The sequence below is a fragment of the Lotus japonicus genome, chromosome 4, assembly GCF_012489685.1.
Source record: "Lotus japonicus ecotype B-129 chromosome 4, LjGifu_v1.2".
NCBI lineage: Eukaryota > Viridiplantae > Streptophyta > Magnoliopsida > Fabales > Fabaceae > Lotus > Lotus japonicus.
Window position 1 is genome coordinate 30,175,827 of NC_080044.1, and position 12,859 is coordinate 30,188,685.

Sequence of the window (12,859 nt, forward strand, 5' to 3'; positions counted from 1 at the left end):
TTGGAATGGTTATGGATCCAGTCCTACATGCATCTCTTCACATCTTTCTGGGTTTCCTGGAGGAGTTGGGCGAGCTCTTCCGGGAAGAAGCGGAAATCACCATGATGATTGGTGGTTGGGAGTCAGAGCTGGAGCTCCGAGCAGATGACACGGAGGAGCGACAAGAAGAGTGTAAGAATGAAATGGCGCAACTGATACGTCAGAGGCAGCCCATAGATAGGCAGCCCATAGATAGGCAGCTAGCAGTAATGCTAGAGCGTTACCATGATATGAGGATAAATCCTCCATTCTAAACGTAAAACACAATTTCAATGAATAAGAGATTTTATGTTTAAAGCATTGTGTGTATGTGTGATGTTAGAAAATGTGATAAGGATCAGAGAATAAAAGGATATAATAAAGGATAATAAGTAAAATAAGGAAAAAAGTAAACAAGTAAACCAACAAGATATATAATAAAGAGTTTAAGAAAGGAATTAAAAAACAAGGGGAAAAGAGAGAAATCCTAAGAGACTAAGATTTGGGATTTGGAAGCTTCCTTAGAATATCTGCAAACATTGCTTCCACACTCTTGTTGAAAACTTCTTGTTTATCAAATTACGTTTGAAAGCTATCAAGCCTTTGCACTATTGTAGTCAGATCAGGTCGAGCAGAAGCAGGCGGATCAGCGTGAATTGATGAAGTATTAGAAGCAGATATAGCAACTAAGGCAGAACTGACATTCAGAGCAGAAGTTGCTTGCGTATCTGGAGCAGATGTAGAAGCAGATGTAGAAGCAAGAGCGTTGGCCTTCAAGGCAGCAGCCTCAGCTTCTAACTTAGCAGCTTGTTCCAGAGCTTCTAGGCGAGCAGCCTCTTTCTGAGCATCTTCAACTCTGGCAGCTTCAAGTCTTACACTAGCGGCTCTGGCCAAGTCGTCAGCCATAGCAACTAATCTTTCCAATTCATCTTCTTTGGCTGCAGATTCAGCTTTCTTAGCCTTGGCTTCCTCTGAATGTTCTTCCTGATTCTTGGTATTCTGAATTGCTTCTCTTATCTGGATGAACATTTGAGATTCTCGATGAACTCGTCTTCGTTCAGTCAGAGATTCGTGCTTTGCCCTTGCAGCCTCAACTTGATCAAAACGTTCTAGATCAGCGAATGCATGCATGTCCTCAATGCATCCTTGCATCCAGCTGCAGAGTCTCTCCCACAAGGAATTAACCACATTGGGCTTCTCACTTGTATCGGCGTAAGCATAGAGATTTTTCAGCCTTGTTGATGCCTGATCATTAAAAATGTTAATGCATTCCAGAAGGGTGGTAGGCTCTGGATATGTATAGGGGATGATAAGAAGGTTTGGTTTAGGAGTGGGTTGAGGAGCGACAACTTGGTTAGAGCTAGTGGCCTCTTGAGTAGAAGTTTCTGCTTCAGGTGTTGGGGGTAGAGTCTGAGTCACCTGATCAGAAGTAGTCTGATCTGGAGTGGGAATGGTTTGTGCTTCTGGGTTGGCGAACACAAAATCTTTTGAAATAACTGGGGAATAGTTAGACAAAGAGACTTGTGAGGAATCAGGTGAGGAGAAAGGAGGAAACACCATATTCAGAGGTGTAGGGTTGTAGAGAGAAGAGGATGGTGGAGTTGGATTAAAGATTTCTTCTGGGGGTCCAGAGATACTCTTTTCTAGGATTTGTTGAAATTGTTCTTCTGTGGAGGAAGTGTTTATGAGAGAGGATGGTTGTGGTTGTTCTGGGTTGTTTGGATATGTAAGATGGATAATTGGAGGATTTAGAGCAGAAGATGCTTGACGAATCTGATCTAAAAGATCTGGTTTGGGAGGTGGAGGAGAGTTTTGTTCTGGAGTGGTGGTGACTGCAATTGCAGATGTGGAGATGGCAGAGGTTGAGGGAAGAGAGGTTGTGAGGGATTGATATTTTGGGACAATTGGGGCAGAAGAAGGAGGAATTGTTTGGGATGAAGAAGAGGAAGGAATGACATTAATAGTAATAACATGAGAAGAAGAAACAACAGCTTGAGGCTTACTTGTCTCCTTGGCAGAGGATCTGGTGATCCTTTGAATTCTGCTCTGAGTTGATTGAGGCTTAGCAGCCTTTGATTCCGTCTTGACCTTCTTCTTCTTTGATTTCTTCTCAGAGTTTGAACCTGAATCTGAATCCTGAGACCTTTTCTTGGAAGGTTTGGACATATCTGGCGGACAATCTGGAAGGGAGTTGAAAAAGTCTTCGAAATCCACTTCAACTCCTTATTCCTTTAGAAGATTGACATACTCCTGAACTGCATCTGGAGAGTCCAGCTTTGTCCAAAGAGGGAAGTCATCAATGACAATCCTCCACTGGATTATTTCTTCCTGAGGCTCCTCAGGTGGAGAAACAACGATCTCGTCAATGATTTTCATCCTCTTCAGATTCTTTGCATTGAAAGCTTCTCTAGAAGCTGTGGTCAGATCCTCTGTACAGCCCGTGGCAATCAGGTCTTCAACCAGCTTACTCTCCACAAAAATGTCAGAGACAATTTTTCCAAAGGGAATGTAATAAATTGCATTCTTCTTGTCACCGACAGTGGTTCTTGATTTCTTGATGCACTCCTTGAGATATGTGAATATGAAGAAAGGAAGGCACATCTTCGTCTTCTTCTTGATTGAGAAGATCATCAACTTCTGAGTAGCGTTGATGTAGTCAGATGAACTGGACAGAGTCCTAGGGTTGATGCAAGAGAGGATGATTTTGTGCCAAACCCTCAGTTCAGGATGAAGATCAATGGATTTGTACTCTACTTTCTTTAGCTCCCAGTTGACAAAGAGTTCCTTGTTGACTATTGGCTTCATCTCTCGAATCCCGTTGTTTACATTCTGGAACCGCTTTCCAACAGCGAACTCCATGCCAAGAAGTTGAGAAATTGATTTCTCAGTAGTGACAATCTTTCTTCCCAGAATGTGTGAAACAACATAGTAGTTTTCACACTCAGCATGTTTCCAGAATTCTTTGACAAGCTTGGTGTAGATAGGCCCAGTTAGCCTTTCAAAGTAGTTGCTCCAACCTTGTGCTTCCATTTCCGGTCGGATGTCGATGCCGTTATTAGTCATATTCTCAAAATTAACCCTAAGTTCTTTGAGGACCTTGAGTTCTTTGACTGAGAAGTTGCAGTGAATAGCGGCAGTTCTTTGGGTAATTGGAATGACTCTTGCTCGATCTGCCAAGTCAGTTTCCGCTTGCTGTTGAGGTTCTTCATTTCTGGATTCAGAGACTTCTCTAGATGCAGATTGCCCAGTGGGAAGACCCACAACCATGTGCTCAGCAAAAAAATCAAGTACTGTGCTCAGCAAAAAAATCAAGTACTGATTGCTCTTGAGGATCGGAAGAGTTGAGTTGAGACATGATGAAGGCTTGGGTTAAGAGGGATTAAAAACAAGAGAGAGAACTGAGAGAATAGAAATTCACTGAACAATTTAAAAACAAGATAAGTGAGTGAAGTGATGGAAACGTGTGTGAGAACGTGGGTAGATAGTGATTTTTCAAAAGTAACCGCTGAGTGGTTGAGAAATCAAAGATAAAAGTGAAAATCAACGGTAGAAAATTAATGTGGTAATAATAAACATTAAATACTAATAACACGCGGTGGAGAATCAAGTGGTATATATCATTACAACAGAAATTCCCGAGAGGCACAAGGAACAAGGTATCAGAATAAATCTGACATGCGTTTGATGACTTATCACAGAAGTAATACCAATGGGTACCAGCTTCTGAATATGTTACCTTCTGAGCTAGACAACTTCTGATAAAGAAGCATCATAGTGAGACGTTCTGATCCATCTTCATATAGGACAAAAGTCCATATTCAGATTTTTCAGAATAAATTTAAATCTATCCTCTGCTAAGGGCTTTATGAAGATATCTGCCCATTGATGGTCAGTATCCACAAACTTCAAAAGAAGTACGCCCTTCTGAACATAATCTCTAATGAAGTGATACTTTACCTCAATGTGTTTGGCCCTTGAGTGTAAGATAGGATTCTTACTTAGAGAGATAGCAGCAGTGTTGTCACAATAAATTGGGATATTGCTCTCAAAGATCTGAGAATCTTCTAGCTGATGTTTCATCCAGAGCATCTGAGTGCTACAAACAGCATCTGATATATATTCTGCCTCTGCAGTAGATAGAGCAATTGTAGATTGCCTCTTGCTTGCCGATGAGACTAAGTTGCTTCCTAGAAATTGACAATTTCCAGAAGTGCTTTTCCTTTCAGTTCTATTTCCAGCGTAGTCAGCGTCACAGTAACCTTTGAACTTGTGTCTTCTACTTCCAGAATGCACGTAGGATGCATTGGAGTCTTAGCAGGAGTACATTCTGACATGTTGAACTTCTTCATAAGTTCTTTGGTATATTTGCTTTGGTGAATGTACGTTGCTTTTGGTTGTTGATCCACTTGGATCCCCAGAAATTACTTGAGTTCTCCCATCATACTCATTTCAAATTCAGCCTGCATTAGCTTAGAAAATTCCTTGCACAGAGAGGGATTAGCAGAGCCAAATATGATATCATCAACATAGATTTGAACAATCAGAATATCATTTTTATAAGTTTTGCAAAAGAGAGTTGTATCCACTTTACCCCTTATGAACCCATTTTCCAGAAGGAAGGTACTAAGTCTCTCATACCATGCTCTTGGAGCTTGCTTTAGACCATAGAGAGATTTCTTTAGCTTGAAGACATGGTCGGGATGTTGAGCATCTTCAAACCCAGGGGGTTGATGAACGTACACTTCTTCAGATGTTACCGTTGAGGAATGCACTCTTGACATCCATTTGATGAAGAATAATGTTGTGATTCACAGAGAATGAAATCAGCAACCTTAAAGATTCTAACCTTGCTACAGGAGCAAAGGTTTTAGTGTAATCAATGTCTTCTTGTTGACTGTAGCCTTGAACAACAAGTCTAGCCTTATTTCTGACTACTTCTCCCTTCTCGTTCAGTTTTTTTCTGAAAACCCACTTGGTTCCAATGATGTGTGTATCCTTAGGTGACTTGACCAGATTCCAAACATCATTCTTGGTGAATTGATTTAGTTCTTCTTCCATAGCCAGAACCTAATCTTTGTCCTGAAGAGCTTGATCAATTGAGGTTGGCTTAATCAGAGAAACTAAGCCCTTTAAGCTTAGAAGAGTCTCTTCAGAAGGTTTAAAGGCGGATCTGGTTCTGACTGGTTCATCTTTGTCTCCTAGAATCAATTCTTCAGGGTGAGAAGCTATCACTCTGCTCTTTTTCTGACGTGAAGGTTCAGAAGTTGTGGCAGCTTCTTCTGATGCATTTGCTTCTGGATTAGCATCCTCTGAATCTTTGTCTTCTTCTGAAATGGTTATGCTCATATCTGCAAACTTTTCAGCTAGCTTTGACTTGTCAGAGTCAAGCTTGTCATCAAATCTAACATGTATAGATTCTTCAATAGTTCTAGATTCAATATTGTAAACTCTAAAACCTTTAGAACGTTCAGAATATCCTAGCAAATAGCATTTCACAGACTTAGATATCTTTAGTATTTAACATATAGCACACACAACCAAAAGGATGAAAGTAGGAAATGTTGGGCTTTATATTCTTCCACAATTCATAAGGAGTTTTATTCAGAATTGGTCTTATGGAGATTCTGTTCTGAATATAACACGCTGTGTTTACTGCCTCAGCCCAAAAGTGCTTTGCCACGTTAGTTTCTTGCATCATGGTTCTAGCCATCTCTTGGAGAGTTCTGATCTTTCTTTCTACAACGCCTTTCTGCCTAGGAGTTCTAGAACAAGAGAAATCATGAGATATCCCATAGGTATCAAAGATTTTCTCAAACTCCTCATTCTTAAACTCTCCACCATGATCACTTCTCATGTAGACAATTCTACTGGATTTCTCATTCTACACTTGGGCAACAAAGGTAGAGAACACAGAATGCGACTCATCCTTGTGTCTTAAGAATTTTACCCATGTCCAGCGGCTATAGTTGTCAACGATGACCATCCCATATTTCTTGCCACCTATAGACTCAGTTTTCACAGGTCCAAATAGGTCAATATGCAGAAGTTCCAACGGCCTTGTGGTGGAAACAACATTCTTTGCCTTGAAAGGGACTTTTGTAAATTTTCCTTTCTGACATGCTTCATAAAGAGCATCTGAAGAATACTTCAAAGTGGGTAAGCCCCTGACAAGGTCAAGCTTACTTAGCTGAGAGATCTTTCTCATACTAGCATGCCCTAACCGTCTATGCCATACCCATTTCTCTTCATTAACAGAAAGAAGACACTTTACTTTCTGAGTTTCCAACTCAGATAATATGATCTTATAAATGTTCTTCCGCCTCTTGCTGTTAAACAGAACAGAGCCATCAATCTGACTTACAGCCCTGCAAGACTTTTGATTGAAAATAATGCCATAACCCTTGTTAGTTAATTGACTTATTGACAATAAATTATGCATTAAATCGTCCACTAATAGAACATTATCAATGCATGGACCCTTACCGACACCTATGGTTCCAGAACCAACAATCTTACCCTTCTCGTTGCCTCCAAAACCAACTTCACCTCCAGGTCTAAGTTTCAGGTCTTGGAACATACACTTTTCTCCCGTCATGTGATGCGAGCATCCACTGTCCAGATACCATGATTGGAGTCTCAGTGGAGCTATCAAGGATATCTGCAACATATACGATCTTTTCCTTAGGTACCCACTTTTTGGGTCCTTTCTTGTTAGTTACCCCAGAAGTTCTGACAACTTTGGGTCTTTCAACGGGATAATGCAAAGGAATTTGAGCATGATATCTTGACATAGAAAATGTTCCTTTCTTAATGGGTAAAGCAACTTTAGAGGGTACAGGTTCAGGTATAGTGGTGCCAGAAGGAAGAAAATGTTCATAAAGAGATTTAGGTTTAGGCATAGGAGGCACATTTCTACTGGGTTTGGAATAGCCAATTTCATTCATTCCATTTCTGCTAACGCCATAGATCATTGAAGCCATTAAACTTCTATCTACGCTTTTAGCTACGAACCTCTGAAAAGATTTTTCATATTTGGTTTCATTCTTATCATCAGAAGTACTGGATATAATAATTTCTTCTAACTTGGAAATTTGATTTTTAAGAACAGAGTTGGAATTAACTAGAGAGGAATTATTTTCATTTAACTCAGAAATTGTTTTCACATGTTTAGCAGATATATTAGAAGCATCAAGAAAATCCTTTTTCAACCTTTTATGCTTAGTCAGAAGTAAATCATGTTTACTCATAATTTCAGCTAAGGCAGATTTTAGTTCAGATAATGAGAAGGATGCGAATACCTCATTTGCATCTTCCGAGTCTGACTCAGCCTCTGATGCTGGATCTGATTCAGCTTTTGACTCTGCTTCTTTGTCTTTGACAATAGCCATGAGTCCTTCAACAACTTCGCCAATCAGAGTCTACTTCTTCTACGTCTCAATCATCCATAGTTACCATGAGACATTTCCTAGCCTTGACATACTTCTTAGGCTTTCTTGTCTTTCTTCAGCTTAGGACAATCACTCTTGTAATGTCATGGCTTCTTGCATTCAAAGCATGTAACCTCTTTTGATGATGACTTGTGTTGACCAGATGAAGACTCTTGTTTTCCTTTGGCTCTTGATGAACCTTTGTATTTGTTTTGCCTGTGCTTCAAAAGGTGATTGATTCTCTTTGAAATCAGTGAGAGCTCATCTTCATCAGAATCCTCAGACGATTCTTTTGAAACTTGTTCAGCTTGAAACGCCTTGGCCTTCTCAAACTTCACCTTCAAGGCTATGGATCTTTGCTTCCTCTGAGCAACATGATCACCACGATCTATCTCATGACTCTTCAGAATGCTGATGAATTCTTCTAAGCTCATCTTTTTGATGTCTTTAGACAGCTTCAGGGAAGTCATCAAAGGCATCCACTTCTCAGGAAGACCTCTGAGAATTCTCTTCACATGATCAGTATTGGTGTATCCTTTGTCAAGTATTCTGATTCCAAAGAAGATCATCTGAAATCTGGAGAACATGACATCTACTCTTTCATCAGGTTCCATCATGAAGGCTTCATACTTTTTGATCAAGGACAGCGCATTTGTCTCCTTGACATCTTCATTTCCTTCATGAGACATCTTCAAGGAATCGAAGATAACCTTGGCAGAATCACGGTCTGTGATCTTCTCATATTCTTCATATGAGATAGCACTCAGCAAGATAGTTCTTGCTCTGTGGTTCTTGCTCTGTGATGATCTTTGTACATTTTCTTTTGAGAGATCAGCATCAAATCCAAGAGGGCGAGTGTATCCATCAATAATGTGATCCCAGATATCAGCATCAAATCCAAGAAAGAAACTTTCAATTCTATCTTTCCCATAATCAAACTTTTCTCCATCAAACATAGGTGGTTTAGCACTGTAGTGATCTCTTTGAGCATCGCGGGTGGTGGCAGTCATTTGAGTTTTTCACACCGGTCTGGATCACTAAACACTGTTAAGTGTTGTAATCAGAACTTACACTCTGATACCAATTGAAGGTATGAAAAACACTAGAAAGGGGGGGTTTGAATAGGGTTTTTAGCTTTTAGAAATTTCCCTCTAAGATTAAGGATAATCTTTTCGGACCAAAGATCACAAAGTGCAAGAGATAAGGAAAAGAGAAAAGCACACGATAATTTTATCCTGGTTCACTTGATAAATCCTCAAGCTAATACAGTCCACCCGTTAAGGTGATTTCTTCCTTCTTAGAATGAAGGCAATTCACTATTCAATGATTGTTACAACTACACTAGCAACCTTGCTCAGTGACTAACAATACAATGAACTAGAAGCACTAAGACAACCTTGCCTTAGTCTTCTCAAGAATATTGACCTCACTGGTCTCTCAAGGAACTACAAACAAAGTTTGTGAAAGAGTTTTGGTTTACAACAAAGTGCTTCTGAACAAGCAGATGTGAACACAATAAGAACAATGAAGAAATATTGCTAAGGTAATCGCTGAAAGACAATAACAACAAGCAAACGTTAGAGTACCACAATATTGCTAAGGTAATCGCTGAAATATTGCTAAACACAATAACAACAAGCAAACGTTAGAGTACCACAATTGTTCATACATAATAATAAACTTGTTATCATCAAAACATAGAGTTGTACCACCTAACCAAATCTTGGTCTTACATAATTGTCATTCATAATTCATTGGAGGATATGCTACTTACATTGTTATTATAAGCCTATAGAACCTAAGTATCTATCCCCATACACTCTATTATTAATGTATCTCTTTGAGTTGACCCTTGCGCCTGCTGTTTGTGTTTTTGCGGTTGAACGCCTGCCGTCAGATGTCGATGGCAGACTGGTTCACGATGGTTCACCCCTCGTGGGGAACTAGGTATGAGATGATCGATCAGGATATCCCCGGCCCGTGGGTGGTTGACCCCGCTAGCCAACGAGCTATATATTCAGGGAGAATACTGGAGGACAGGGTTAGCGAGTTTGGGTACTTGATGAAGGGAGTCTTGAGACGGTATTCTGTTAGCTTTAACCTACCACCTAGCGTGCATTGCAGACCTGGTGCAGGAGTGCCACCACCGACATCGTCTGACTACGAGGACCCCTCGGACGGGGAGTCTGTTGGAGGAGCTTCTTCAGGATCGAGCTCTCCTACTGTTGCTGACCGTGCTGACATCGGACCGAGTTCCAGACCTGCTGTGCCGGTGGAGGAGCTTGTCACTGCTGCCACCCTTCGCCTGAGGACTTTGGCTTCCTCCCGTGGTTATCGTGTTTTGTCGTTGGTGCACATGCTGGAGGAGGACATGTTTGTTTGTGTGGTGGACGCGGAGACGTGTGTCTCTAGGATTGAGACTCGGTCGGTAGAGAGGGAGATCATCGACGTGGACAGGGAGCTGATCGTTCTGGATTCTGATTCAGACGACGACTATGCCAGCACTTTGGATGAGGAGCGTTGAGATACGCTTCTCAGGGGAGGTTAGAGTAGGAGTAGTTTCATAGCTCTGATCGTCATGCTCTCATTTGGGGGTAGGGTAGGTCCCCGACCTTTAGATTTTTGTGTGGTTCTCTCTATGGGGATCACAAAGAGTTGGTCGGACTAGGTGGTCTTGTTTAGACCGTTTTCGGCTGACTTACTTTCGTATAGAGGACTGTATTTCGAATACTTGACATTTACTTTGGTTTGTACATATTTACCTGCGGGCACTACTTTCAGATACTTTATCTTACTTTTCCGTCACTGGAGGTTACTCGTGACGTGGCTGCTACTTACAGCGGGGGTTGTATATATATATATATCGTTGTTTATATATATATATCTGTAGATTAGTTATGTTTATCCTTGTTGGGTTGAGTCTTTATTTCGACAAATCTTTTATTTAAAAACAAAATGAAAAAAAAAATATTCACGTTTTTCCGCTATATTTAATTTTTGGTTACTGAAGTGACGCCACCGAAATCGGGGTGTTACAGAGGTGGATAGTGAGTCGACTCTGGGTGCGACAAAATTGGGGTTTGTTGGTGTGGCTACGAAGTTTATGTTAAGCTCTTTCTGTGGGGGAGCTGTCTAGGTGTGGTACTATTTCTTCTTCGGGTTTTGAAGGAGAGATGGACGTGCTTTCAGTGGCAAGGCCTTTAGTTTTGGAGGAGCGGGCTCCAGATGCTTTTTTTTTCCATAAATTTGTGCAAGTGAAGGCGTTTTTGCGGTATCTAATAATTTGATGGTATCTTTGACTAGCACTCGTGGTGACTCTTCGAGGGATGTGGATGAGATTTTTTTGTGTTTGGCATTATTTGAGAAGTCTCCAGTTGACTTGCGCTTGGTTCCAGGTGTAGATGAGTGGTATCAATTTATTATTGATGGTGAAGTAAAGTTCTTTGTCGGGCCTTGATGACCCGGAATTTAGGGCTATTTTCCTAGTTTTTTTTTTTTTTTAAACTTATTTCCTAGTTTATTTACATGAATTTTAATATATTATTTAAGATATTTCAGTCATTTTATGACACTTTAGGCTTATTTCATGCATTTTAATGTTTTTATTTAGTTTTAGTATTTTTCCACATTTTATATTATTTTCCTAGATATTATTAGGACTTATTTACTTTAATATAGGATTAGATAATTTTATTTTAAGTTGTTATCTCTTCTACTTATTTTACTTTCAAAAAAATCTTCTACTTATTTTATTTTATTGTTATTTTAGGAGAATATTTGAGAAGAGTGAAAAAATCAGAAAAAAAAAGATAAAGATGAAGAAATTCGTAGCTGGATTGGTGTTTTTATTCAGTGTGTCGCACGTCCATTAGCTTCAGATTTGTAGGAGTGCACCGGCTTACAGTGCACCTGACCGCACATGATCATCTACGGCATCAGAAAAAGGCAAAAACGCACAGACTACGAAAAATCACTATAAAATCAGTTTTTAACCTATTTTTTGGGATCTTTTCATCTTTTTCATCTCTCTCTTCTTCTAAACCTAATAAACTCTTTTGGGAGACTTGGAGGCAATTTCTTGGTGGCGAGAAAGGCTAGGCCCTTGAGGGCCGGTGTCAAGGCCATGGAGGAGGTGACAACTTCTTCGGACATATATGACTCTGTTCTATTTTGGGTTTTGCTTTTCTCTTTACCTAATTTTGTGTTTTGACTCTCTTTTAGTATTTGAGATGATATAACTTGATTTGTCTCTTATTCAATATACTGTTATGCAATTATAATTAAGAGTTTTTATTATTTGGCGTTTCTCTCCATGCTCAATGCTTCATTTGGTCAATTGATGATTTAAAGAGCTTATATTAATTCATAAATAGATTGATAAATTGATATGAGTTAACGTAGGCTTAGTTCATATAAAGGGGAAAAATTCTTACGTCTTAGGTTATTGATTCTCTTTGCGCGTTCATGTATCTTTTGTCAATAAATTTTTTTTTAGGATTTGCATGGCAATTGAGAAGTTGGTATGAATTTAGTTCATGAGAGACACCACCCTTGCGTCAGTCATCTTAAGAAAGGATTGTCTTAGGTTTGGTTAAGGTTTAGTAGGTGACAATAGAAGACATTAACCCTTAGGTATGAATATCATGAGTTGGGAATGAGATCTAAACAGAGTGACAAGTCGGGATACTCACCTTGCTAGGATAAGATTATCTAGTTGGAACTATTAGGATTTCTTGGGTGACAGTCAAGGATTCTATCCACTAGGACATGAACTTCTTAGGTTAGGAACAGAGCTTGGGAATGTCTTATCGAGTAGGTATGTGTTATAATGATCCTTTTATGATCACTAGGGCTTAAGGAATTAAGGCTAGTGTCTTAATTGATAGATTTACTTAGCTAAGGAATTAGTAGGTGAATAGCTCTTATCAGCATCTTAAATGCTAATTTCATCTTATAAGAGTGTATTGGTTGAGAATAAGTTGTAAATCAAGTGAACTCATTTTTCGAATACATTTTCTTCTTTGTTTGCCTCCGTGAAACTTCTTTTATCGCTTTAATTATAGTTTTCCCTTTATTTAAATAAACTCATATTTCACTTTTTAAACCGCTCATCCAACATCTAGCTAGTGAGATTAATACGCAGCAACACAATCCCTGTGGAGACGACAAAACCCGTTACTATACTACGATTGAGTCTTTAAAGGGATTTGATAGTAGTTAGTGGAGGAAAACCTCTTCATTAAATATCCTTTCATCAGGCCTGATGCTTCGGTTGTGTTAGATAGGAGTTTTGATACTTATGTCGTGCTGAAGGATTTTGAGGCTAAAACAGATGCTTTGCGTCGTGGGGATTATGCTTCATTTGAGAAACGTGATGTTCTTTTTCTCCCGAGTGATGTTAATGGTGCTGGTGG